Source organism: Crinia signifera, chromosome 19 (genome assembly GCF_055691185.1).
Source record: "Crinia signifera chromosome 19, ASM5569118v1, whole genome shotgun sequence".
Taxonomy (NCBI): domain Eukaryota; kingdom Metazoa; phylum Chordata; class Amphibia; order Anura; family Myobatrachidae; genus Crinia; species Crinia signifera.
This window is the reverse complement of record NC_139226.1, coordinates 101,532,999-101,559,605: the sequence shown is the minus strand read 5'-3', so window position 1 is coordinate 101,559,605 and position 26,607 is coordinate 101,532,999.

Sequence of the window (26,607 nt, the reverse complement as noted above, 5' to 3'; positions counted from 1 at the left end):
AAAATATATAGCACAATCTGTCACTATCTCTCTATCTCTCTCTCTCTATCTCTCTCTATCTATCTATAGCTCTATCACACTGCAGCAGCACAAAATATAGCACTAGGCCTCTCTATCTCTCTCTATCTCTCTCTATCTCTTTCAGTTATATAAAAAATATATAGCACAATCTGTCACTATCTCTCTCTCTATCTCTCTCTCTCTATCTCTCTCTATCACACTGCAGCAGCACAAAATATAGCACTAGGCCTCTCTATCTCTCTCTATCTCTCTCTATCTCTTTCAGTTATATAAAAAATATATAGCACAATCTGTCACTATCTCTCTCTCTATCTCTCTCTCTCTATCTCTCTCTATCTCTCTATCTATAGCTCTATCACACTGCAGCAGCACAAAATATAGCACTAGGCCTCTCTATCTCTCTCTATCTCTCTCTATCTCTCTCTCTCTAACTCTCTCTAACTCTCTATCTATCTAATAAATCGCAGCAGCACAAGATGCAGCACAAGATGCAGCACAGGATGTCACAAAATGTCACAATATCAATGATCAATGATCAGGTAAGGGTTCTGGTCAGTATAGGCGGCAGGTGGGGCACGGTGACCGCACTGCACGCTTTCCAGACCGGAATGGCGTCTGCAGTGCAGTCACCGTTAGTTTAAACCCCCCTCCACGGCTGTGATTGGTCCGTCGGTCCGACGGACCAATCACGGCCTTTGGGGGCGGGCGGGGTGAGGTGGGGTGACACCAGTGTCACCCTTACACCCCGCGGTGATTGGTGCTGTACTTTACAGCACCAATCACCTCCGATCCCGTGTCACCGGCGAACGTTATTCGCCGGTGACACAGGAAAACGCTGTGAATGGCTGTTCACACTGAACAGCCAATCACAGCGATCGGCGACGGGGGGGCGGCATCGCAGCCCCCCCTGGGCATGCAGGGACATGTCTGCTGTCAGGGACAGCAGACATCGTCCCTCTGTCACTGCGTCTCTAGACGCAGTGACAGTTTTAAGCCATGACGTATATATACGTCAACGGTCGGGAAGTACTTCCCGGCCATGACGTATATATACGTCAATTGTCGTGAAGGGGTTAAACTCTAGGTACACATCCAAAATGTATTACTGAGTTGAAAGAAGTGGATTCTGGTGCAAGGTTTTGAATCCGCAGTCAGAAAAAAAATCACATCCATATCAACATTTTTATAACCCCCAGGGCTGTCGTTTTGGTCAAAAAATGAAAATTCTAAAAGTTCCGATTTTTCTGCTTTAAACTCTAGGTACACATCCAAAATGTATTACTGAGTTGAAAGAAGTGGATTCTGGTGCATGGTTTTGAAACCGCAGTCAGAAAAAAAATCACAACCATATCAACATGTTTATAACCCCCGGGGCTGTCGTTTTGGTCAAAAAATGAAAATTCTAAAAGTTCAGTTTTTTCTGCTTTAAACTCTAGGTACACATCCAAAATGTATTACTGAGTTGAAAGAAGTGGATTCTGGTGCATGGTTTTGAAACCGCAGTCAGAAAAAAAATAACATCCATATCAACATGTTTATAACCCCCGGGGCTGTCGTTTTGGTCAAAAAATGAAAATTCTAAAAGTTCCGTTTTTTCTGCTTTAAACTCTAGGTACACATCCAAAATGTATTACTGAGTTGAAAGAAGTGGATTCTGGTGCATGGTTTTGAAACCGCAGTCAGAAAAAAAAATCACAACCATATCAACATGTTTATAACCCCCGGGGCTGTCGTTTTGGTCAAAAAATGAAAATTCTAAAAGTTCCGTTTTTTCTGCTTTAAACTCTAGGTACACATCCAAAATGTATTACTGAGTTGAAAGAAGTGGATTCTGGTGCATGGTTTTGAAACCGCAGTCAGAAAAAAAATCACAACCATATCAACATGTTTATAACCCCCGGGGCTGTCGTTTTGGTCAAAAAATGAAAATTCTAAAAGTTAAGATTTTTCTGCTTTAAGCTCTAGGTACACATCCAAAATGTATTACTGAGTTGAAAGAAGTGGATTCTGGTGCATGGTTTTGAAACCGCAGTCAGAAGAAAAATCACATCCATATCAACATTTTTATAACCCCCGGGGCTGTCGTTTTGGTCAAAAAATGAAAATTCTAAATGTTTCCGTTTTTCTGCTTTAAACTCTAGGTACACATCCAAAATGTATTACTGAGTTGAAAGTAGTGGATTCTGGTGCATGGTTTTGAATCCGCAGTGAGAAAAAAAATCACATCAATATCAACATTTTTACAACCCCCGGGGCTGTCGTTTTGGTCAAAAAATGAAAATTCTAAAAGTTCCGATTTTTCTGCTTTAAACTCTAGGTACACATCCAAAATGTATTACGAGTTGAAAGTAGTGGATTCTGGTGCATGGTTTTGAAACCGCAGTCAGAAAAAAAATCACAACCATATCAACATGTTTATAACCCCCGGGGCTGTCGTTTTGGTCAAAAAATGAAAATTCTAAAAGTTCTGTTTTTTCTGCTTTAAACTCTAGGTACACATCCAAAATGTATTACTGAGTTGAAAGAAGTGGATTCTGGTGCATGGTTTTGAAACCGCAGTCAGAAAAAAAATTACAACCATATCAACATGTTAATAACCCCCGGGGCTGTCGTTTTGGTCAAAAAATGAAAATTCTAAAAGTTCTGTTTTTTCTGTTTTGAACTCTAGGTACACATCCAAAATGTATTACTGAGTTGAAAGAAGTGGATTCTGGTGCATGGTTTTGAAACCGCAGTCAGAAAAAAAATCACAACCATATCAACATGTTAATAACCCCCGGGGCTGTCGTTTTGGTCAAAAAATGAAAATTCTAAAAGTTCCGTTTTTTCTGCTTTAAACTCTAGGTACACATCCAAAATGTATTACTGAGTTGAAAGAAGTGGATTCTGGTGCATGGTTTTGAAACCGCAGTCAGAAAAAAAATCACAACCATATCAACATGTTAATAACCCCCGGGGCTGTCGTTTTGGTCAAAAAATGAAAATTCTAAAAGTTCCGTTTTTTCTGCTTTAAACTCTAGGTACACATCCAAAATGTATTACTGAGTTGAAAGAAGTGGATTCTGGTGCATGGTTTTGAAACCGCAGTCAGAAAAAAAATCACAACCATATCAACATGTTTATAACCCCCGGGGCTGTCGTTTTGGTCAAAAAATGAAAATTCTAAAAGTTCAGTTTTTTCTGCTTTAAACTCTAGGTACACATCCAAAATGTATTACTGAGTTGAAAGAAGTGGATTCTGGTGCATGGTTTTGAAACCGCAGTCAGAAAAAAAATCACAACCATATCAACATGTTAATAACCCCCGGGGCTGTCGTTTTGGTCAAAAAATGAAAATTCTAAAAGTTCCGTTTTTTCTGCTTTAAACTCTAGGTACACATCCAAAATGTATTACTGAGTTGAAAGAAGTGGATTCTGGTGCATGGTTTTGAAACCGCAGTCAGAAAAAAAATCACAACCATATCAACATGTTTATAACCCCCGGGGCTGTCGTTTTGGTCAAAAAATGAAAATTCTAAAAGTTCAGTTTTTTCTGCTTTAAACTCTAGGTACACATCCAAAATGTATTACTGAGTTGAAAGAAGTGGATTCTGGTGCATGGTTTTGAAACCGCAGTCAGAAAAAAAATAACATCCATATCAACATGTTTATAACCCCCGGGGCTGTCGTTTTGGTCAAAAAATGAAAATTCTAAAAGTTCCGTTTTTTCTGCTTTAAACTCTAGGTACACATCCAAAATGTATTACTGAGTTGAAAGAAGTGGATTCTGGTGCATGGTTTTGAAACCGCAGTCAGAAAAAAAAATCACAACCATATCAACATGTTTATAACCCCCGGGGCTGTCGTTTTGGTCAAAAAATGAAAATTCTAAAAGTTCCGTTTTTTCTGCTTTAAACTCTAGGTACACATCCAAAATGTATTACTGAGTTGAAAGAAGTGGATTCTGGTGCATGGTTTTGAAACCGCAGTCAGAAAAAAAATCACAACCATATCAACATGTTTATAACCCCCGGGGCTGTCGTTTTGGTCAAAAAATGAAAATTCTAAAAGTTCAGATTTTTCTGCTTTAAGCTCTAGGTACACATCCAAAATGTATTACTGAGTTGAAAGAAGTGGATTCTGGTGCATGGTTTTGAAACCGCAGTCAGAAAAAAAATCACAACCATATCAACATGTTAATAATCCCCGGGGCTGTCGTTTTGGTCAAAAAATGAAAATTCTAAAAGTTCTGTTTTTTCTGCTTTAAACTCTAGGTACACATCCAAAATGTATTACTGAGTTGAAAGAAGTGGATTCTGGTGCATGGTTTTGAAACCGCAGTCAGAAAAAAAATCACAACCATATCAACATGTTTATAACCCCCGGGGCTGTCATTTTTGGTCAAAAAATGAATATTCTAAAAGTTCCGTTTTTTCTGCTTTAAACTCTAGGTACACATCCAAAATGTATTACTGAGTTGAAAGAAGTGGATTCTGGTGCATGGTTTTGAAACCGCAGTCAGAAAAAAAATCACATCCATATCAACATGTTTATAACCCCCGGGGCTGTCGTTTTGGTCAAAAAATGAAAATTCTAAAAGTTCATGTTTTTCTGCTTTAAACTCTAGGTACACATCCAAAATGTATTACTGAGTTGAAAGAAGTGGATTCTGGTGCATGGTTTTGAAACCGCAGTCACAAAAAAAATCACAACCATATCAACATGTTAATAACCCCCGGGGCTGTCGTTTTGGTCAAAAAATGAAAATTCTAAAAGTTCCGTTTTTTCTGCTTTAAACTCTAGGTACACATCCAAAATGTATTACTGAGTTGAAAGAAGTGGATTCTGGTGCATGGTTTTGAAACCGCAGTCAGAAAAAAAATCACAACCATATCAACATGTTTATAACCCCCGGGGCTGTCGTTTTGGTCAAAAAATGAAAATTCTAAAAGTTAAGATTTTTCTGCTTTAAGCTCTAGGTACACATCCAAAATGTATTACTGAGTTGAAAGAAGTGGATTCTGGTGCATGGTTTTGAAACCGCAGTCAGAAGAAAAATCACATCCATATCAACATTTTTATAACCCCCGGGGCTGTCGTTTTGGTCAAAAAATGAAAATTCTAAATGTTTCCGTTTTTCTGCTTTAAACTCTAGGTACACATCCAAAATGTATTACTGAGTTGAAAGTAGTGGATTCTGGTGCATGGTTTTGAATCCGCAGTGAGAAAAAAAATCACATCAATATCAACATTTTTACAACCCCCGGGGCTGTCGTTTTGGTCAAAAAATGAAAATTCTAAAAGTTCCGATTTTTCTGCTTTAAACTCTAGGTACACATCCAAAATGTATTACTGAGTTGAAAGAAGTGGATTCTGGTGCATGGTTTTGAAACCGCAGTCAGAAAAAAAAATCACAACCATATCAACATGTTTATAACCCCCGGGGCTGTCGTTTTGGTCAAAAAATGAAAATTCTAAAAGTTCCGTTTTTTCTGCTTTAAACTCTAGGTACACATCCAAAATGTATTACTGAGTTGAAAGAAGTGGATTCTGGTGCATGGTTTTGAAACCGCAGTCAGAAAAAAAATCACATCCATATCAACATTTTTACAACCCTCGGGGCTGTCGTTTTGGTCAAAAAATGGAAATTCTAAAAGTTCCGATTTTTCTGCTTTAAACTCTAGGTACACATCCAAAATGTATTACTGAGTTGAAAGAAGTGGATTCTGGTGCATGGTTTTGAAACGGCAGTCAGAAGAAAAATCACATCCATATCAACATTTTTATAACCCCCGGGGCTGTCGTTTTGGTCAAAAAATGAAAATTCTAAAAATTCCTGTTTTTCTGCTTTAAACTCTAGGTACACATCCAAAATGTATTACTGAGTTGAAAGTAGTGGATTCTGGTGCATGGTTTTGAATTCGCAGTCATAAAAAAAATCACATCAATATCAACATTTTTACAACCCCCGGGGCTGTCGTTTTGGTCAAAAAATGAAAATTCTAAAAGTTCCGATTTTTCTGCTTTAAACTCTAGGTACACATCCAAAATGTATTACGAGTTGAAAGTAGTGGATTCTGGTGCATGGTTTTGAAAGCGCAGTCAGAAAAAAAAATCGCATCCATATCAACATTTTTATAACCCCCAGGGCTGTCGTTTTGGTCAAAAAATTAAAATTCTAAAAGTTCCTGTTTTTCTGCTTTAAACTCTAGGTACACATCCAAAATGTATTACTGAGTTGAAAGTAGCGGATTCTGGTGCATGGTTTTGAATCCGCAGTCAGAAAAAAAATCACATCCATATCAACATTTTTATAACCCCCGGGGCTGTCGTTTTGGTCAAAAAATGAAAATTCTAAAAGTTCCTGTTTTTCTGCTTTAAACTCTAGGTACACATCCAAAATGTATTACTGAGTTGAAAGAAGTGGATTCTGGTGCATGGTTTTGAATCCGCAGTCAGAAAAAAAATCACATCCATATCAACATTTTTATAACCCCCGGGGCTGTCGTTTTGGTCAAAAAATGAAAATTTTAAAAGTTCCGATTTTTCTGCTTTAAACTCTAGGTACACATCCAAAATGTATTACTGAGTTGAAAGAAGTGGATTCTGGTGCAAGGTTTTGAATCCGCAGTCAGAAAAAAAATCACATCCATATCAACATTTTTATAACCCCCGGGGCTGTCGTTTTGGTCAAAAAATGAAAATTCTAAAAGTTCAGATTTTTCTGCTTTAAGCTCTAGGTACACATCCAAAATGTATTACTGAGTTGAAAGAAGTGGATTCTGGTGCATGGTTTTGAAACCGCAGTCAGAAGAAAAATCACATCCATATCAACATTTTTATAACCCCCGGGGCTGTCGTTTTGGTCAAAAAATGAAAATTCTAAAAGTTTCCGTTTTTCTGCTTTAAACTCTAGGTACACATCCAAAATGTATTACTGAGTTGAAAGTAGTGGATTCTGGTGCATGGTTTTGAATTCGCAGTCATAAAAAAAATCACATCAATATCAACATTTTTACAACCCCCGGGGCTGTCGTTTTGGTCAAAAAATGAAAATTCTAAAAGTTCCGATTTTTCTGCTTTAAACTCTAGGTACACATCCAAAATGTATTACGAGTTGAAAGTAGTGGATTCTGGTGCATGCTTTTGAAACCGCAGTCAGAAAAAAAAATCGCATCCATATCAACATTTTTATAACCCCCAGGGCTGTCGTTTTGGTCAAAAAATTAAAATTCTAAAAGTTCCTGTTTTTCTGCTTTAAACTCTAGGTACACATCCAAAATGTATTACTGAGTTGAAAGTAGCGGATTCTGGTGCATGGTTTTGAATCCGCAGTCAGAAAAAAAATCACATCCATATCAACATTTTTATAACCCCCGGGGCTGTCGTTTTGGTCAAAAAATGAAAATTCTAAAAGTTCCTGTTTTTCTGCTTTAAACTCTAGGTACACATCCAAAATGTATTACTGAGTTGAAAGAAGTGGATTCTGGTGCATGGTTTTGAAACCGCAGTCAGAAAAAAAATCGCATCCATATCAACATTTTTATAACCCCCGGGGCTGTCGTTTTGGTCAAAAAATGAAAATTCTAAAAGTTCAGATTTTTCTGCTTTAAACTCTAGGTACACATCCAAAATGTATTACTGAGTTGAAAGAAGTGGATTCTGGTGCATGGTTTTGAAACCGCAGTCAGAAGAAAAATCACATCCATATCAACATTTTTATAACCCCCAGGGCTGTCGTTTTGGTCAAAAAATTAAAATTCTAAAAGTTCCAGTTTTTCTGCTTTAAACTCTAGGTACACATCCAAAATGTATTACTGAGTTGAAAGTAGTGGATTCTAGTGCATGGTTTTGAATCCGCAGTCAGAAAAAAAATCACATCAATATCAACATTTTTACAACCCCCGGGGCTGTCGTTTTGGTCAAAAAATGAAAATTCTAAAAGTTCCGATTTTTCTGCTTTAAACTCTAGGTACACATCCAAAATGTATTACTGAGTTGAAAGTAGTGGATTCTGGTGCATGGTTTTGAAACCGCAGTCAGAAAAAAAAATCGCATCCATATCAACATTTTTATAACCCCCAGGGCTGTCGTTTTGGTCAAAAAATGAAAATTCTAAAAGTTCCTGTTTTTCTGCTTTAAACTCTAGGTACACATCCAAAATGTATTACTGAGTTGAAAGTAGCGGATTCTGGTGCATGGTTTTGAATCCGCAGTCAGAAAAAAAATCACATCCATATCAACATTTTTATAACCCCCGGGGCTGTCGTTTTGGTCAAAAAATGAAAATTTTAAAAGTTCCGATTTTTCTGCTTTAAACTCTAGGTACACATCCAAAATGTATTACTGAGTTGAAAGAAGTGGATTCTGGTGCAAGGTTTTGAATCCGCAGTCAGAAAAAAAATCACATCCATATCAACATTTTTATAACCCCCAGGGCTGTCGTTTTGGTCAAAAAATGAAAATTCTAAAAGTTCCGATTTTTCTGCTTTAAACTCTAGGTACACATCCAAAATGTATTACTGAGTTGAAAGTAGTGGATTCTGGTGCATGGTTTTGAAACCGCAGTCAGAAAAAAAATCACATCCATATTAACATTTTTATAATCCCCGGGGCTGTCGTTTTGGTCAAAAAATGAAAATTCTAAAAGTTCCGATTTTTCTGCTTTAAACTCTAGGTACACATCCAAAATGTATTACTGAGTTGAAAGAAGTGGATTCTGGTGCATGGTTTTGAAACCGCAGTCAGAAGAAAAATCACATCCATATCAACATTTTTATAACCCCCAGGGCTGTCGTTTTGGTCAAAAAATTAAAATTCTAAAAGTTCCAGTTTTTCTGCTTTAAACTCTAGGTACACATCCAAAATGTATTACTGAGTTGAAAGTAGTGGATTCTAGTGCATGGTTTTGAATCCGCAGTCAGAAAAAAAATCACATCAATATCAACATTTTTACAACCCCCGGGGCTGTCGTTTTGGTCAAAAAATGAAAATTCTAAAAGTTCAGATTTTTCTGCTTTAAACTCTAGGTACACATCCAAAATGTATTACTGAGTTGAAAGTAGTGGATTCTGGTGCATGGTTTTGAAACCGCAGTCAGAAAAAAAAATCGCATCCATATCAACATTTTTATAACCCCCAGGGCTGTCGTTTTGGTCAAAAAATGAAAATTCTAAAAGTTCCTGTTTTTCTGCTTTAAACTCTAGGTACACATCCAAAATGTATTACTGAGTTGAAAGTAGTGGATTCTAGTGCATGGTTTTGAATCCGCAGTCAGAAAAAAAATCACATCAATATCAACATTTTTACAACCCCCGGGGCTGTCGTTTTGGTCAAAAAATGAAAATTCTAAAAGTTCCGATTTTTCTGCTTTAAACTCTAGGTACACATCCAAAATGTATTACTGAGTTGAAAGTAGTGGATTCTGGTGCATGGTTTTGAAACCGCAGTCAGAAAAAAAAATCGCATCCATATCAACATTTTTATAACCCCCAGGGCTGTCGTTTTGGTCAAAAAATGAAAATTCTAAAAGTTCCTGTTTTTCTGCTTTAAACTCTAGGTACACATCCAAAATGTATTACTGAGTTGAAAGTAGCGGATTCTGGTGCATGGTTTTGAATCCGCAGTCAGAAAAAAAATCACATCCATATCAACATTTTTATAACCCCCAGGGCTGTCGTTTTGGTCAAAAAATGAAAATTCTAAAAGTTCCGATTTTTCTGCTTTAAACTCTAGGTACACATCCAAAATGTATTACTGTGTTGAAAGTAGTGGATTCTGGTGCATGGTTTTGAAACCGCAGTCAGAAAAAAAATCACATCCATATTAACATTTTTATAATCCTCGGGGCTGTCGTTTTGGTCAAAAAATGAAAATTCTAAAAGTTCCGATTTTTCTGCTTTAAACTCTAGGTACACATCCAAAATGTATTACTGAGTTGAAAGAAGTGGATTCTGGTGCATGGTTTTGAAACCGCAGTCAGAAGAAAAATCACATCCATATCAACATTTTTATAACCCCCAGGGCTGTCGTTTTGGTCAAAAAATTAAAATTCTAAAAGTTCCAGTTTTTCTGCTTTAAACTCTAGGTACACATCCAAAATGTATTACTGAGTTGAAAGTAGTGGATTCTAGTGCATGGTTTTGAATCCGCAGTCAGAAAAAAAATCACATCAATATCAACATTTTTACAACCCCCGGGGCTGTCGTTTTGGTCAAAAAATGAAAATTCTAAAAGTTCCGATTTTTCTGCTTTAAACTCTAGGTACACATCCAAAATGTATTACTGAGTTGAAAGTAGTGGATTCTGGTGCATGGTTTTGAAACCGCAGTCAGAAAAAAAAATCGCATCCATATCAACATTTTTATAACCCCCAGGGCTGTCGTTTTGGTCAAAAAATGAAAATTCTAAAAGTTCCTGTTTTTCTGCTTTAAACTCTAGGTACACATCCAAAATGTATTACTGAGTTGAAAGTAGCGGATTCTGGTGCATGGTTTTGAATCCGCAGTCAGAAGAAAAATCACATCCATATCAACATTTTTATAACCCCCGGGGCTGTCGTTTTGGTCAAAAAATGAAAATTCTAAAAGTTTCCGTTTTTCTGCTTTAAACTCTAGGTACACATCCAAAATGTATTACTGAGTTGAAAGAAGTGGATTCTGGTGCAAGGTTTTGAATCCGCAGTCAGAAAAAAAATCACATCCATATCAACATTTTTATAACCCCCAGGGCTGTCGTTTTGGTCAAAAAATGAAAATTCTAAAAGTTCCGATTTTTCTGCTTTAAACTCTAGGTACACATCCAAAATGTATTACTGAGTTGAAAGTAGTGGATTCTGGTGCATGGTTTTGAAACCGCAGTCAGAAAAAAAATCACATCCATATTAACATTTTTATAATCCCCGGGGCTGTCGTTTTGGTCAAAAAATGAAAATTCTAAAAGTTCCGATTTTTCTGCTTTAAACTCTAGGTACACATCCAAAATGTATTACTGAGTTGAAAGAAGTGGATTCTGGTGCATGGTTTTGAAACCGCAGTCAGAAGAAAAATCACATCCATATCAACATTTTTATAACCCCCAGGGCTGTCGTTTTGGTCAAAAAATTTAAATTCTAAAAGTTCCTGTTTTTCTGCTTTAAACTCTAGGTACACATCCAAAATGTATTACTGAGTTGAAAGTAGTGGATTCTAGTGCATGGTTTTGAATCCGCAGTCAGAAAAAAAATCACATCAATATCAACATTTTTACAACCCCCGGGGCTGTCGTTTTGGTCAAAAAATGAAAATTCTAAAAGTTCCTGTTTTTCTGCTTTAAACTCTAGGTACACATCCAAAATGTATTACTGAGTTGTAAGTAGTGGATTCTGGTGCATGGTTTTGAAACCGCAGTCAGAAAAAAAATCACATCCATATTAACATTTTTATAATCCCCGGGGCTGTCGTTTTGGTCAAAAAATGAAAATTCTAAAAGTTCCGATTTTTCTGCTTTAAACTCTAGGTACACATCCAAAATGTATTACTGAGTTGAAAGAAGTGGATTCTGGTGCATGGTTTTGAAACCGCAGTCAGAAGAAAAATCACATCCATATCAACATTTTTATAACCCCCGGGGCTGTCGTTTTGGTCAAAAAATGAAAATTCTAAAAGTTCCGATTTTTCTGCTTTAAACTCTAGGTACACATCCAAAATGTATTACTGAGTTGAAAGTAGTGGATTCTGGTGCATGGTTTTGAATCCGCAGTCAGAAAAAAAATCACATCAATATCAACATTTTTCCAACCCCCGGGGCTGTCGTTTTGGTCAAAAAATGAAAATTCTAAAAGTTCCGATTTTTCTGCTTTAAACTCTAGGTACACATCCAAAATGTATTACTGAGTTGAAAGAAGTGGATTCTGGTGCATGGTTTTGAAACCGCAGTCAGAAAAAAAATCACATCCATATCAACATTTTTACAACCCCCGGGGCTGTCGTTTTGGTCAAAAAATGGAAATTCTAAAAGTTCCGATTTTTCTGCTTTAAACTCTAGGTACACATCCAAAATGTATTACTGAGTTGAAAGAAGTGGATTCTGGTGCATGGTTTTGAAACGGCAGTCAGAAGAAAAATCACATCCATATCAACATTTTTATAACCCCCGGGGCTGTCGTTTTGGTCAAAAAATGAAAATTCTAAAAGTTCCTGTTTTTCTGCTTTAAACTCTAGGTACACATCCAAAATGTATTACTGAGTTGAAAGTAGTGGATTCTGGTGCATGGTTTTGAATTCGCAGTCATAAAAAAAATCACATCAATATCAACATTTTTACAACCCCCGGGGCTGTCGTTTTGGTCAAAAAATGAAAATTCTAAAAGTTCCGATTTTTCTGCTTTAAACTCTAGGTACACATCCAAAATGTATTACGAGTTGAAAGTAGTGGATTCTGGTGCATGGTTTTGAAACCGCAGTCAGAAAAAAAAATCGCATCCATATCAACATTTTTATAACCCCCAGGGCTGTCGTTTTGGTCAAAAAATTAAAATTCTAAAAGTTCCTGTTTTTCTGCTTAAAACTCTAGGTACACATCCAAAATGTATTACTGAGTTGAAAGTAGCGGATTCTGGTGCATGGTTTTGAATCCGCAGTCAGAAAAAAAATCACATCCATATCAACATTTTTATAACCCCCAGGGCTGTCGTTTTGGTCAAAAAATGAAAATTCTAAAAGTTCCGATTTTTCTGCTTTAAACTCTAGGTACACATCCAAAATGTATTACTGAGTTGAAAGTAGTGGATTCTGGTGCATGGTTTTGAATTCGCAGTCATAAAAAAAATCACATCAATATCAACATTTTTACAACCCCCGGGGCTGTCGTTTTGGTCAAAAAATGAAAATTCTAAAAGTTCCGATTTTTCTGCTTTAAACTCTAGGTACACATCCAAAATGTATTACTGAGTTGAAAGTAGTGGATTCTGGTGCATGGTTTTGAAACCGCAGTCAGAAAAAAAATCACATCCATATTAACATTTTTATAATCCCCGGGGCTGTCGTTTTGGTCAAAAAATGAAAATTCTAAAAGTTCCGATTTTTCTGCTTTAAACTCTAGGTACACATCCAAAATGTATTACTGAGTTGAAAGAAGTGGATTCTGGTGCATGGTTTTGAAACCACAGTCAGAAGAAAAATCACATCCATATCAACATTTTTATAACCCCAGGGCTGTCGTTTTGGTCAAAAAATTTAAATTCTAAAAGTTCCTGTTTTTCTGCTTTAAACTCTAGGTACACATCCAAAATGTATTACTGAGTTGAAAGTAGTGGATTCTAGTGCATGGTTTTGAATCCGCAGTCAGAAAAAAAATCACATCAATATCAACATTTTTACAACCCCCGGGGCTGTCGTTTTGGTCAAAAAATGAAAATTCTAAAAGTTCTGATTTTTCTGCTTTAAACTCTAGGTACACATCCAAAATGTATTACTGAGTTGAAAGTAGTGGATTCTGGTGCATGGTTTTGAAACCGCAGTCAGAAAAAAAAATCGCATCCATATCAACATTTTTATAACCCCCAGGGCTGTCGTTTTGGTCAAAAAATGAAAATTCTAAAAGTTCCTGTTTTTCTGCTTTAAACTCTAGGTACACATCCAAAATGTATTACTGAGTTGAAAGTAGCGGATTCTGGTGCATGGTTTTGAATCCGCAGTCAGAAAAAAAATCACATCCATATCAACATTTTTATAACCCCCGGGGCTGTCGTTTTGGTCAAAAAATGAAAATTTTAAAAGTTCAGATTTTTCTGCTTTAAACTCTAGGTACACATCCAAAATGTATTACTGAGTTGAAAGAAGTGGATTCTGGTGCAAGGTTTTGAATCCGCAGTCAGAAAAAAAATCACATCCATATCAACATTTTTATAACCCCCAGGGCTGTCGTTTTGGTCAAAAAATGAAAATTCTAAAAGTTCCGATTTTTCTGCTTTAAACTCTAGGTACACATCCAAAATGTATTACTGAGTTGAAAGTAGTGGATTCTGGTGCATGGTTTTGAAACCGCAGTCAGAAAAAAAATCACATCCATATTAACATTTTTATAATCCCCGGGGCTGTCGTTTTGGTCAAAAAATGAAAATTCTAAAAGTTCCGATTTTTCTGCTTTAAACTCTAGGTACACATCCAAAATGTATTACTGAGTTGAAAGAAGTGGATTCTGGTGCATGGTTTTGAATCCGCAGTCAGAAACAAATCACATCCATATCAACCTTTTTAATAACCCCCGGGGCTGTCGTTTTGGTCAAAAAATGAAAATTCTAAAAGTTCCGTTTTTTCTGCTTTAAACTCTAGGTACACATCCAAAATGTATTACTGAGTTGAAAGAAGTGGATTCTGGTGCATGGTTTTGAAACCGCAGTCATAAAAAAAATCACATCCATATCAACATTTTTATAACCCCCGGGGCTGTCGTTTTGGTCAAAAAATGAAAATTCTAAAAGTTCCGTTTTTTCTGCTTTAAACTCTAGGTACACATCCAAAATGTATTACTGAGTTGAAAGAAGTGGATTCTGGTGCATGGTTTTGAATCCGCAGTCAGAAAAAAAATCACATCAATATCAACATTTTTACAACCCCCGGGGCTGTCGTTTTGGTCAAAAAATGAAAATTCTAAAAGTTCCGATTTTTCTGCTTTAAACTCTAGGTACACATCCAAAATGTAGTACTGAGTTGAAAGTAGTGGATTCTGGTGCATGGTTTTGAATCCGCAGTCAGAAAAAAAATCGCATCCATATCAACATTTTTATAACCCCCGGGGCTGTCGTTTTGGTCAAAAAATGAAAATTCTAAAAGTTCCTGTTTTTCTGCTTTAAACTCTAGGTACACATCCAAAATGTATTACTGAGTTGAAAGTAGCGGATTCTGGTGCATGGTTTTGAATCCGCAGTCAGAAAAAAAATCACATCCATATCAACATTTTTATAACCCCCGGGGCTGTCGTTTTGGTCAAAAAATGAAAATTCTAAAAGTTCCTGTTTTTCTGCTTTAAACTCTAGGTACACATCCAAAATGTATTACTGAGTTGTAAGTAGTGGATTCTGGTGCATGGTTTTGAAACCGCAGTCAGAAAAAAATTCACATCCATATTAACATTTTTATAATCCCCGGGGCTGTCGTTTTGGTCAAAAAATGAAAATTCTAAAAGTTCCGATTTTTCTGCTTTAAACTCTAGGTACACATCCAAAATGTATTACTGAGTTGAAAGAAGTGGATTCTGGTGCATGGTTTTGAATCCGCAGTCAGAAACAAATCACATCCATATCAACCTTTTTAATAACCCCCAGGGCTGTCGTTTTGGTCAAAAAATGAAAATTCTAAAAGTTCCGTTTTTTCTGCTTTAAACTCTAGGTACACATCCAAAATGTATTACTGAGTTGAAAGAAGTGGATTCTGGTGCATGGTTTTGAAACCGCAGTCATAAAAAAAATCACATCCATATCAACATTTTTATAACCCCCGGGGCTGTCGTTTTGGTAAAAAAATGAAAATTCTAAAAGTTCCTGTTTTTCTGCTTTAAACTCTAGGTACACATCCAAAATGTATTACTGATTTGAAAGTAGTGGATTCTGGTGCATGGTTTTGAAACCGCAGTCAGAAAAAAAAATCGCATCCATATCAACATTTTTATAACCCCCAGGGCTGTCGTTTTGGTCAAAAAATGAAAATTCTAAAAGTTCCTGTTTTTCTGCTTTAAACTCTAGGTACACATCCAAAATGTATTACTGAGTTGAAAGTAGCGGATTCTGGTGCATGGTTTTGAATCCGCAGTCAGAAACAAATCACATCCATATCAACCTTTTTAATAACCCCCGGGGCTGTCGTTTTGGTCAAAAAATGAAAATTCTAAAAGTTCCGTTTTTTCTGCTTTAAACTCTAGGTACACATCCAAAATGTATTACTGAGTTGAAAGAAGTGGATTCTGGTGCATGGTTTTGAAACCGCAGTCATAAAAAAAATCACATCCATATCAACATTTTTATAACCCCCGGGGCTGTCGTTTTGGTAAAAAAATGAAAATTCTAAAAGTTCCGTTTTTTCTGCTTTAAACTCTAGGTACACATCCAAAATGTATTACTGAGTTGAAAGTAGTGGATTCTGGTGCATGGTTTTTAATCCGCAGTCAGAAAAAAAATCACATCAATATCAACATTTTTACAAACCCCGGGGCTGTCGTTTTGGTCAAAAAATGAAAATTCTAAAAGTTCCGGTTTTTCTGCTTTAAACTCTAGGTAGACATACAAAATGTATTACTGAGTTGAAATAAGTGGATTCTGGTGCATGGTTTTGAAACCGCAGTCAGAAAAAAAATCACATCCATATCAACATGTTTATAACCCCCGGGGCTGTCGTTTTGGTCAAAAAATGAAAATTCTTAAAGTTTCCGTTTTTCTGCTTTAAACTCTAGGTACACATCCAAAATGTATTACTGAGTTGAAAGTAGTGGATTCTGGTGCATGGTTTTGAATTCGCAGTCAGAAAAAAAATCACATCAATATCAACATTTTTACAACCCCCGGGGCTGTCGTTTTGGTCAAAAAATGAAAATTCTAAAAGTTCAGATTTTTCTGCTTTAAACTCTAGGTACACATCCAAAATGTATTACTGAGTTGAAAGAAGTGGATTCTGGTGCATGGTTTTGAAACCGCAGTCAGAAAAAAAATCACATCCATATCAACATTTTTACAACCCCCGGGGCTGTCGTTTTGGTCAAAAAATGGAAATTCTAAAAGTTCCGATTTTTCTGCTTTAAACTCTAGGTACACATCCAAAATGTATTACTGAGTTGAAAGTAGTGGATTCTGGTGCATGGTTTTGAATCCGCAGTCAGAAAAAAAATCACATCAATATCAACATTTTTACAAACCCCGGGGCTGTCGTTTTGGTCAAAAAATGAAAATTCTAAAAGTTCCGATTTTTCTGCTTTAAACTCTAGGTAGACATCCAAAATGTATTACTGAGTTGAAAGAAGTGGATTCTGGTGCATGGTTTTGAAACCGCAGTCAGAAAAAAAATCACAACCATATATACATGTTTATAACCCCCGGGGCTGTCGTTTTGGTCAAAAAATGAAAATTCTAAAAGTTCAGATTTTTCTGCTTTAAGCTCTAGGTACACATCCAAAATGTATTACTGAGTTGAAAGAAGTGGATTCTGGTGCATGGTTTTGAATCCGCAGTCAGAAAAAAAATCACATCCATATCAACATTTTTACAACCCCCGGGGCTGTCGTTTTGGTCAAAAAATGGAAATTCTAAAAGTTCAGATTTTTCTGCTTTAAACTCTAGGTACACATCCAAAATGTATTACTGAGTTGAAAGAAGTGGATTCTGGTGCATGGTTTTGAAACCGCAGTCAGAAAAAAAATCACAACCATATCAACATGTTTATAACCCCCGGGGCTGTCATTTTTGGTCAAAAAATGAAAATTCTAAAAGTTCCGTTTTTTCTGCTTTAAACTCTAGGTACACATCCAAAATGTATTACTGAGTTGAAAGAAGTGGATTCTGGTGCATGGTTTTGAAACCGCAGTCAGAAAAAAAATCACATCCATATCAACATGTTTATAACCCCCGGGGCTGTCGTTTTGGTCAAAAAATGAAAATTCTAAAAGTTCATGTTTTTCTGCTTTAAACTCTAGGTACACATCCAAAATGTATTACTGAGTTGAAAGAAGTGGATTCTGGTGCATGGTTTTGAAACCGCAGTCAGAAAAAAAATCACAACCATATCAACATGTTAATATTCCCCGGGGCTGTCGTTTTGGTCAAAAAATGAAAATTCTAAAAGTTCCGTTTTTTCTGCTTTAAACTCTAGGTACACATCCAAAATGTATTACTGAGTTGAAAGAAGTGGATTCTGGTGCATGGTTTTGAAACCGCAGTCAGAAAAAAAATCACAACCATATCAACATGTTTATAACCCCCGGGGCTGTCGTTTTGGTCAAAAAATGAAAATTCTAAAAGTTCAGATTTTTCTGCTTTAAGCTCTAGGTACACATCCAAAATGTATTACTGAGTTGAAAGAAGTGGATTCTGGTGCATGGTTTTGAAACCGCAGTCAGAAGAAAAATCACATCCATATCAACATTTTTATAACCCCCGGGGCTGTCGTTTTGGTCAAAAAATGAAAATTCTAAAAGTTTCCGTTTTTCTGCTTTAAACTCTAGGTACACATCCAAAATGTATTACTGAGTTGAAAGTAGTGGATTCTGGTGCATGGTTTTGAATTCGCAGTCAGAAAAAAAATCACATCAATATCAACATTTTTACAACCCCCGGGGCTGTCGTTTTGGTCAAAAAATGAAAATTCTAAAAGTTCCGATTTTTCTGCTTTAAACTCTAGGTACACATCCAAAATGTATTACTGAGTTGAAAGAAGTGGATTCTGGTGCATGGTTTTGAAACCGCAGTCAGAAAAAAAATCACATCCATATCAACATTTTTACAACCCCCGGGGCTGTCGTTTTGGTCAAAAAATGGAAATTCTAAAAGTTCCGATTTTTCTGCTTTAAACTCTAGGTACACATCCAAAATGTATTACTGAGTTGAAAGAAGTGGATACTGGTGCATGGTTTTGAAACCGCAGTCAGAAAAAAAAATCGCATCCATATCAACATTTTTATAACCCCCAGGGCTGTCGTTTTGGTCAAAAAATTAAAATTCTAAAAGTTCCTGTTTTTCTGCTTTAAACTCTAGGTACACATCCAAAATGTATTACTGAGTTGAAAGTAGCGGATTCTGGTGCATGGTTTTGAATCCGCAGTCAGAAAAAAAATCACATCCATATCAACATTTTTATAACCCCCGGGGCTGTCGTTTTGGTCAAAAAATGAAAATTCTAAAAGTTCCTGTTTTTCTGCTTTAAACTCTAGGTACACATCCAAAATGTATTACTGAGTTGAAAGTAGCGGATTCTGGTGCATGGTTTTGAATCCGCAGTCAGAAAAAAAATCACATCCATATCAACATTTTTATAACCCCCGGGGCTGTCGTTTTGGTCAAAAAATGAAAATTTTAAAAGTTCAGATTTTTCTGCTTTAAACTCTAGGTACACATCCAAAATGTATTACTGAGTTGAAAGAAGTGGATTCTGGTGCAAGGTTTTGAATCCGCAGTCAGAAAAAAAATCACATCCATATCAACATTTTTATAACCCCCAGGGCTGTCGTTTTGGTCAAAAAATGAAAATTCTAAAAGTTCCGATTTTTCTGCTTTAAACTCTAGGTACACATCCAAAATGTATTACTGAGTTGAAAGTAGTGGATTCTGGTGCATGGTTTTGAAACCGCAGTCAGTAAAAAAATCACATCCATATTAACATTTTTATAATCCCCGGGGCTGTCGTTTTGGTCAAAAAATGAAAATTCTAAAAGTTCCGATTTTTCTGCTTTAAACTCTAGGTACACATCCAAAATGTATTACTGAGTTGAAAGAAGTGGATTCTGGTGCATGGTTTTGAAACGGCAGTCAGAAGAAAAATCACATCCATATCAACATTTTTATAACCCCCGGGGCTGTCGTTTTGGTCAAAAAATGAAAATTCTAAAAGTTCCTGTTTTTCTGCTTTAAACTCTAGGTACACATCCAAAATGTATTACTGAGTTGAAAGTAGTGGATTCTGGTGCATGGTTTTGAAGTCGCAGTCATAAAAAAAATCACATCAATATCAACATTTTTACAACCCCCGGGGCTGTCGTTTTGGTCAAAAAATGAAAATTCTAAAAGTTCCGATTTTTCTGCTTTAAACTCTAGGTACACATCCAAAATGTATTACGAGTTGAAAGTAGTGGATTCTGGTGCATGGTTTTGAAACCGCAGTCAGAAAAAAAATCACAACCATATCAACATGTTTATAACCCCCGGGGCTGTCGTTTTGGTCAAAAAATGAAAATTCTAAAAGTTCTGTTTTTTCTGCTTTAAACTCTAGGTACACATCCAAAATGTATTACTGAGTTGAAAGAAGTGGATTCTGGTGCATGGTTTTGAAACCGCAGTCAGAAAAAAAATTACAACCATATCAACATGTTAATAACCCCCGGGGCTGTCGTTTTGGTCAAAAAATGAAAATTCTAAAAGTTCTGTTTTTTCTGTTTTGAACTCTAGGTACACATCCAAAATGTATTACTGAGTTGAAAGAAGTGGATTCTGGTGCATGGTTTTGAAACCGCAGTCAGAAAAAAAATCACAACCATATCAACATGTTAATAACCCCCGGGGCTGTCGTTTTGGTCAAAAAATGAAAATTCTAAAAGTTCCGTTTTTTCTGCTTTAAACTCTAGGTACACATCCAAAATGTATTACTGAGTTGAAAGAAGTGGATTCTGGTGCATGGTTTTGAAACCGCAGTCAGAAAAAAAATCACAACCATATCAACATGTTAATAACCCCCGGGGCTGTCGTTTTGGTCAAAAAATGAAAATTCTAAAAGTTCCGTTTTTTCTGCTTTAAACTCTAGGTACACATCCAAAATGTATTACTGAGTTGAAAGAAGTGGATTCTGGTGCATGGTTTTGAAACCGCAGTCAGAAAAAAAATCACAACCATATCAACATGTTTATAACCCCCGGGGCTGTCGTTTTGGTCAAAAAATGAAAATTCTAAAAGTTCAGTTTTTTCTGCTTTAAACTCTAGGTACACATCCAAAATGTATTACTGAGTTGAAAGAAGTGGATTCTGGTGCATGGTTTTGAAACCGCAGTCAGAAAAAAAATCACAACCATATCAACATGTTAATAACCCCCGGGGCTGTCGTTTTGGTCAAAAAATAAAAATTCTAAAAGTTCCGTTTTTTCTGCTTTAAACTCTAGGTACACATCCAAAATGTATTACTGAGTTGAAAGAAGTGGATTCTGGTGCATGGTTTTGAAACCGCAGTCAGAAAAAAAATCACAACCATATCAACATGTTTATAACCCCCGGGGCTGTCGTTTTGGTCAAAAAATGAAAATTCTAAAAGTTCAGTTTTTTCTGCTTTAAACTCTAGGTACACATCCAAAATGTATTACTGAGTTGAAAGAAGTGGATTCTGGTGCATGGTTTTGAAACCGCAGTCAGAAAAAAAATAACATCCATATCAACATGTTTATAACCCCCGGGGCTGTCGTTTTGGTCAAAAAATGAAAATTCTAAAAGTTCCGTTTTTTCTGCTTTAAACTCTAGGTACACATCCAAAATGTATTACTGAGTTGAAAGAAGTGGATTCTGGTGCATGGTTTTGAAACCGCAGTCAGAAAAAAAAATCACAACCATATCAACATGTTTATAACCCCCGGGGCTGTCGTTTTGGTCAAAAAATGAAAATTCTAAAAGTTCCGTTTTTTCTGCTTTAAACTCTAGGTACACATCCAAAATGTATTACTGAGTTGAAAGAAGTGGATTCTGGTGCATGGTTTTGAAACCGCAGTCAGAAAAAAAATCACAACCATATCAACATGTTTATAACCCCCGGGGCTGTCGTTTTGGTCAAAAAATGAAAATTCTAAAAGTTCAGATTTTTCTGCTTTAAGCTCTAGGTACACTTCCAAAATGTATTACTGAGTTGAAAGAAGTGGATTCTGGTGCATGGTTTTGAAACCGCAGTCAGAAAAAAAATCACAACCATATCAACATGTTAATAATCCCCGGGGCTGTCGTTTTGGTCAAAAAATGAAAATTCTAAAAGTTCTGTTTTTTCTGCTTTAAACTCTAGGTACACATCCAAAATGTATTACTGAGTTGAAAGAAGTGGATTCTGGTGCATGGTTTTGAAACCGCAGTCAGAAAAAAAATCACAACCATATCAACATGTTTATAACCCCCGGGGCTGTCATTTTTGGTCAAAAAATGAATATTCTAAAAGTTCCGTTTTTTCTGCTTTAAACTCTAGGTACACATCCAAAATGTATTACTGAGTTGAAAGAAGTGGATTCTGGTGCATGGTTTTGAAACCGCAGTCAGAAAAAAAATCACATCCATATCAACATGTTTATAACCCCCGGGGCTGTCGTTTTGGTCAAAAAATGAAAATTCTAAAAGTTCATGTTTTTCTGCTTTAAACTCTAGGTACACATCCAAAATGTATTACTGAGTTGAAAGAAGTGGATTCTGGTGCATGGTTTTGAAACCGCAGTCACAAAAAAAATCACAACCATATCAACATGTTAATAACCCCCGGGGCTGTCGTTTTGGTCAAAAAATGAAAATTCTAAAAGTTCCGTTTTTTCTGCTTTAAACTCTAGGTACACATCCAAAATGTATTACTGAGTTGAAAGAAGTGGATTCTGGTGCATGGTTTTGAAACCGCAGTCAGAAAAAAAATCACAACCATATCAACATGTTTATAACCCCCGGGGCTGTCGTTTTGGTCAAAAAATGAAAATTCTAAAAGTTAAGATTTTTCTGCTTTAAGCTCTAGGTACACATCCAAAATGTATTACTGAGTTGAAAGAAGTGGATTCTGGTGCATGGTTTTGAAACCGCAGTCAGAAGAAAAATCACATCCATATCAACATTTTTATAACCCCCGGGGCTGTCGTTTTGGTCAAAAAATGAAAATTCTAAATGTTTCCGTTTTTCTGCTTTAAACTCTAGGTACACATCCAAAATGTATTACTGAGTTGAAAGTAGTGGATTCTGGTGCATGGTTTTGAATCCGCAGTGAGAAAAAAAATCACATCAATATCAACATTTTTACAACCCCCGGGGCTGTCGTTTTGGTCAAAAAATGAAAATTCTAAAAGTTCCGATTTTTCTGCTTTAAACTCTAGGTACACATCCAAAATGTATTACTGAGTTGAAAGAAGTGGATTCTGGTGCATGGTTTTGAAACCGCAGTCAGAAAAAAAAATCACAACCATATCAACATGTTTATAACCCCCGGGGCTGTCGTTTTGGTCAAAAAATGAAAATTCTAAAAGTTCCGTTTTTTCTGCTTTAAACTCTAGGTACACATCCAAAATGTATTACTGAGTTGAAAGAAGTGGATTCTGGTGCATGGTTTTGAAACCGCAGTCAGAAAAAAAATCACATCCATATCAACATTTTTACAACCCTCGGGGCTGTCGTTTTGGTCAAAAAATGGAAATTCTAAAAGTTCCGATTTTTCTGCTTTAAACTCTAGGTACACATCCAAAATGTATTACTGAGTTGAAAGAAGTGGATTCTGGTGCATGGTTTTGAAACGGCAGTCAGAAGAAAAATCACATCCATATCAACATTTTTATAACCCCCGGGGCTGTCGTTTTGGTCAAAAAATGAAAATTCTAAAAATTCCTGTTTTTCTGCTTTAAACTCTAGGTACACATCCAAAATGTATTACTGAGTTGAAAGTAGTGGATTCTGGTGCATGGTTTTGAATTCGCAGTCATAAAAAAAATCACATCAATATCAACATTTTTACAACCCCCGGGGCTGTCGTTTTGGTCAAAAAATGAAAATTCTAAAAGTTCCGATTTTTCTGCTTTAAACTCTAGGTACACATCCAAAATGTATTACGAGTTGAAAGTAGTGGATTCTGGTGCATGGTTTTGAAAGCGCAGTCAGAAAAAAAAATCGCATCCATATCAACATTTTTATAACCCCCAGGGCTGTCGTTTTGGTCAAAAAATTAAAATTCTAAAAGTTCCTGTTTTTCTGCTTTAAACTCTAGGTACACATCCAAAATGTATTACTGAGTTGAAAGTAGCGGATTCTGGTGCATGGTTTTGAATCCGCAGTCAGAAAAAAAATCACATCCATATCAACATTTTTATAACCCCCGGGGCTGTCGTTTTGGTCAAAAAATGAAAATTCTAAAAGTTCCTGTTTTTCTGCTTTAAACTCTAGGTACACATCCAAAATGTATTACTGAGTTGAAAGAAGTGGATTCTGGTGCATGGTTTTGAATCCGCAGTCAGAAAAAAAATCACATCCATATCAACATTTTTATAACCCCCGGGGCTGTCGTTTTGGTCAAAAAATGAAAATTTTAAAAGTTCCGATTTTTCTGCTTTAAACTCTAGGTACACATCCAAAATGTATTACTGAGTTGAAAGAAGTGGATTCTGGTGCAAGGTTTTGAATCCGCAGTCAGAAAAAAAATCACATCCATATCAACATTTTTATAACCCCCAGGGCTGTCGTTTTGGTCAAAAAATGAAAATTCTAAAAGTTCCGATTTTTCTGCTTTAAACTCTAGGTACACATCCAAAATGTATTACTGAGTTGAAAGTAGTGGATTCTGGTGCATGGTTTTGAAACCGCAGTCAGAAAAAAAATCACATCCATATTAACATTTTTATAATCCCCGGGGCTGTCGTTTTGGTCAAAAAATGAAAATTCTAAAAGTTCCGATTTTTCTGCTTTAAACTCTAGGTACACATCCAAAATGTATTACTGAGTTGAAAGAAGTGGATTCTGGTGCATGGTTTTGAAACCGCAGTCAGAAGAAAAATCACATCCATATCAACATTTTTATAACCCCCAGGGCTGTCGTTTTGGTCAAAAAATTTAAATTCTAAAAGTTCCAGTTTTTCTGCTTTAAACTCTAGGTACACATCCAAAATGTATTACTGAGTTGAAAGTAGTGGATTCTAGTGCATGGTTTTGAATCCGCAGTCAGAAAAAAAATCACATCAATATCAACATTTTTACAACCCCCGGGGCTGTCGTTTTGGTCAAAAAATGAAAATTCTAAAAGTTCTGATTTTTCTGCTTTAAACTCTAGGTACACATCCAAAATGTATTACTGAGTTGAAAGTAGTGGATTCTGGTGCATGGTTTTGAAACCGCAGTCAGAAAAAAAAATCGCATCCATATCAACATTTTTATAACCCCCAGGGCTGTCGTTTTGGTCAAAAAATGAAAATTCTAAAAGTTCCTGTTTTTCTGCTTTAAACTCTAGGTACACATCCAAAATGTATTACTGAGTTGAAAGTAGCGGATTCTGGTGCATGGTTTTGAATCCGCAGTCAGAAAAAAAATCACATCCATATCAACATTTTTATAACCCCCGGGGCTGTCGTTTTGGTCAAAAAATGAAAATTTTAAAAGTTCCGATTTTTCTGCTTTAAACTCTAGGTACACATCCAAAATGTATTACTGAGTTGAAAGAAGTGGATTCTGGTGCAAGGTTTTGAATCCGCAGTCAGAAAAAAATCACATCCATATCAACATTTTTATAACCCCCAGGGCTGTCGTTTTGGTCAAAAAATGAAAATTCTAAAAGTTCCGATTTTTCTGCTTTAAACTCTAGGTACACATCCAAAATGTATTACTGAGTTGAAAGTAGTGGATTCTGGTGCATGGTTTTGAAACCGCAGTCAGAAAAAAAATCACATCCATATTAACATTTTTATAAACCCCGGGGCTGTCGTTTTGGTCAAAAAATGAAAATTCTAAAAGTTCCGATTTTTCTGCTTTAAACTCTAGGTACACATCCAAAATGTATTACTGAGTTGAAAGAAGTGGATTCTGGTGCATGGTTTTGAAACGGCAGTCAGAAGAAAAATCACATCCATATCAACATTTTTATAACCCCCGGGGCTGTCGTTTTGGTCAAAAAATGAAAATTCTAAAAGTTCCTGTTTTTCTGCTTTAAACTCTAGGTACACATCCAAAATGTATTACTGAGTTGAAAGTAGTGGATTCTGGTGCATGGTTTTGAAGTCGCAGTCATAAAAAAAATCACATCAATATCAACATTTTTACAACCCCCGGGGCTGTCGTTTTGGTCAAAAAATGAAAATTCTAAAAGTTCCGATTTTTCTGCTTTAAACTCTAGGTACACATCCAAAATGTATTACGAGTTGAAAGTAGTGGATTCTGGTGCATGGTTTTGAAACCGCAGTCAGAAAAAAAATCACAACCATATCAACATGTTTATAACCCCCGGGGCTGTCGTTTTGGTCAAAAAATGAAAATTCTAAAAGTTCTGTTTTTTCTGCTTTAAACTCTAGGTACACATCCAAAATGTATTACTGAGTTGAAAGAAGTGGATTCTGGTGCATGGTTTTGAAACCGCAGTCAGAAAAAAAATTACAACCATATCAACATGTTAATAACCCCCGGGGCTGTCGTTTTGGTCAAAAAATGAAAATTCTAAAAGTTCTGTTTTTTCTGTTTTGAACTCTAGGTACACATCCAAAATGTATTACTGAGTTGAAAGAAGTGGATTCTGGTGCATGGTTTTGAAACCGCAGTCAGAAAAAAAATCACAACCATATCAACATGTTAATCGTTTTGGTCAAAAAATGAAAATTCTAAAAGTTCAGTTTTTTCTGCTTTAAACTCTAGGTACACATCCAAAATGTATTACTGAGTTGAAAGAAGTGGATTCTGGTGCATGGTTTTGAAACCGCAGTCAGAAAAAAAATCACAACCATATCAACATGTTAATAACCCCCGGGGCTGTCGTTTTGGTCAAAAAATGAAAATTCTAAAAGTTCCGTTTTTTCTGCTTTAAACTCTAGGTACACATCCAAAATGTATTACTGAGTTGAAAGAAGTGGATTCTGGTGCATGGTTTTGAAACCGCAGTCAGAAAAAAAATCACAACCATATCAACATGTTTATAACCCCCGGGGCTGTCGTTTTGGTCAAAAAATGAAAATTCTAAAAGTTCAGTTTTTTCT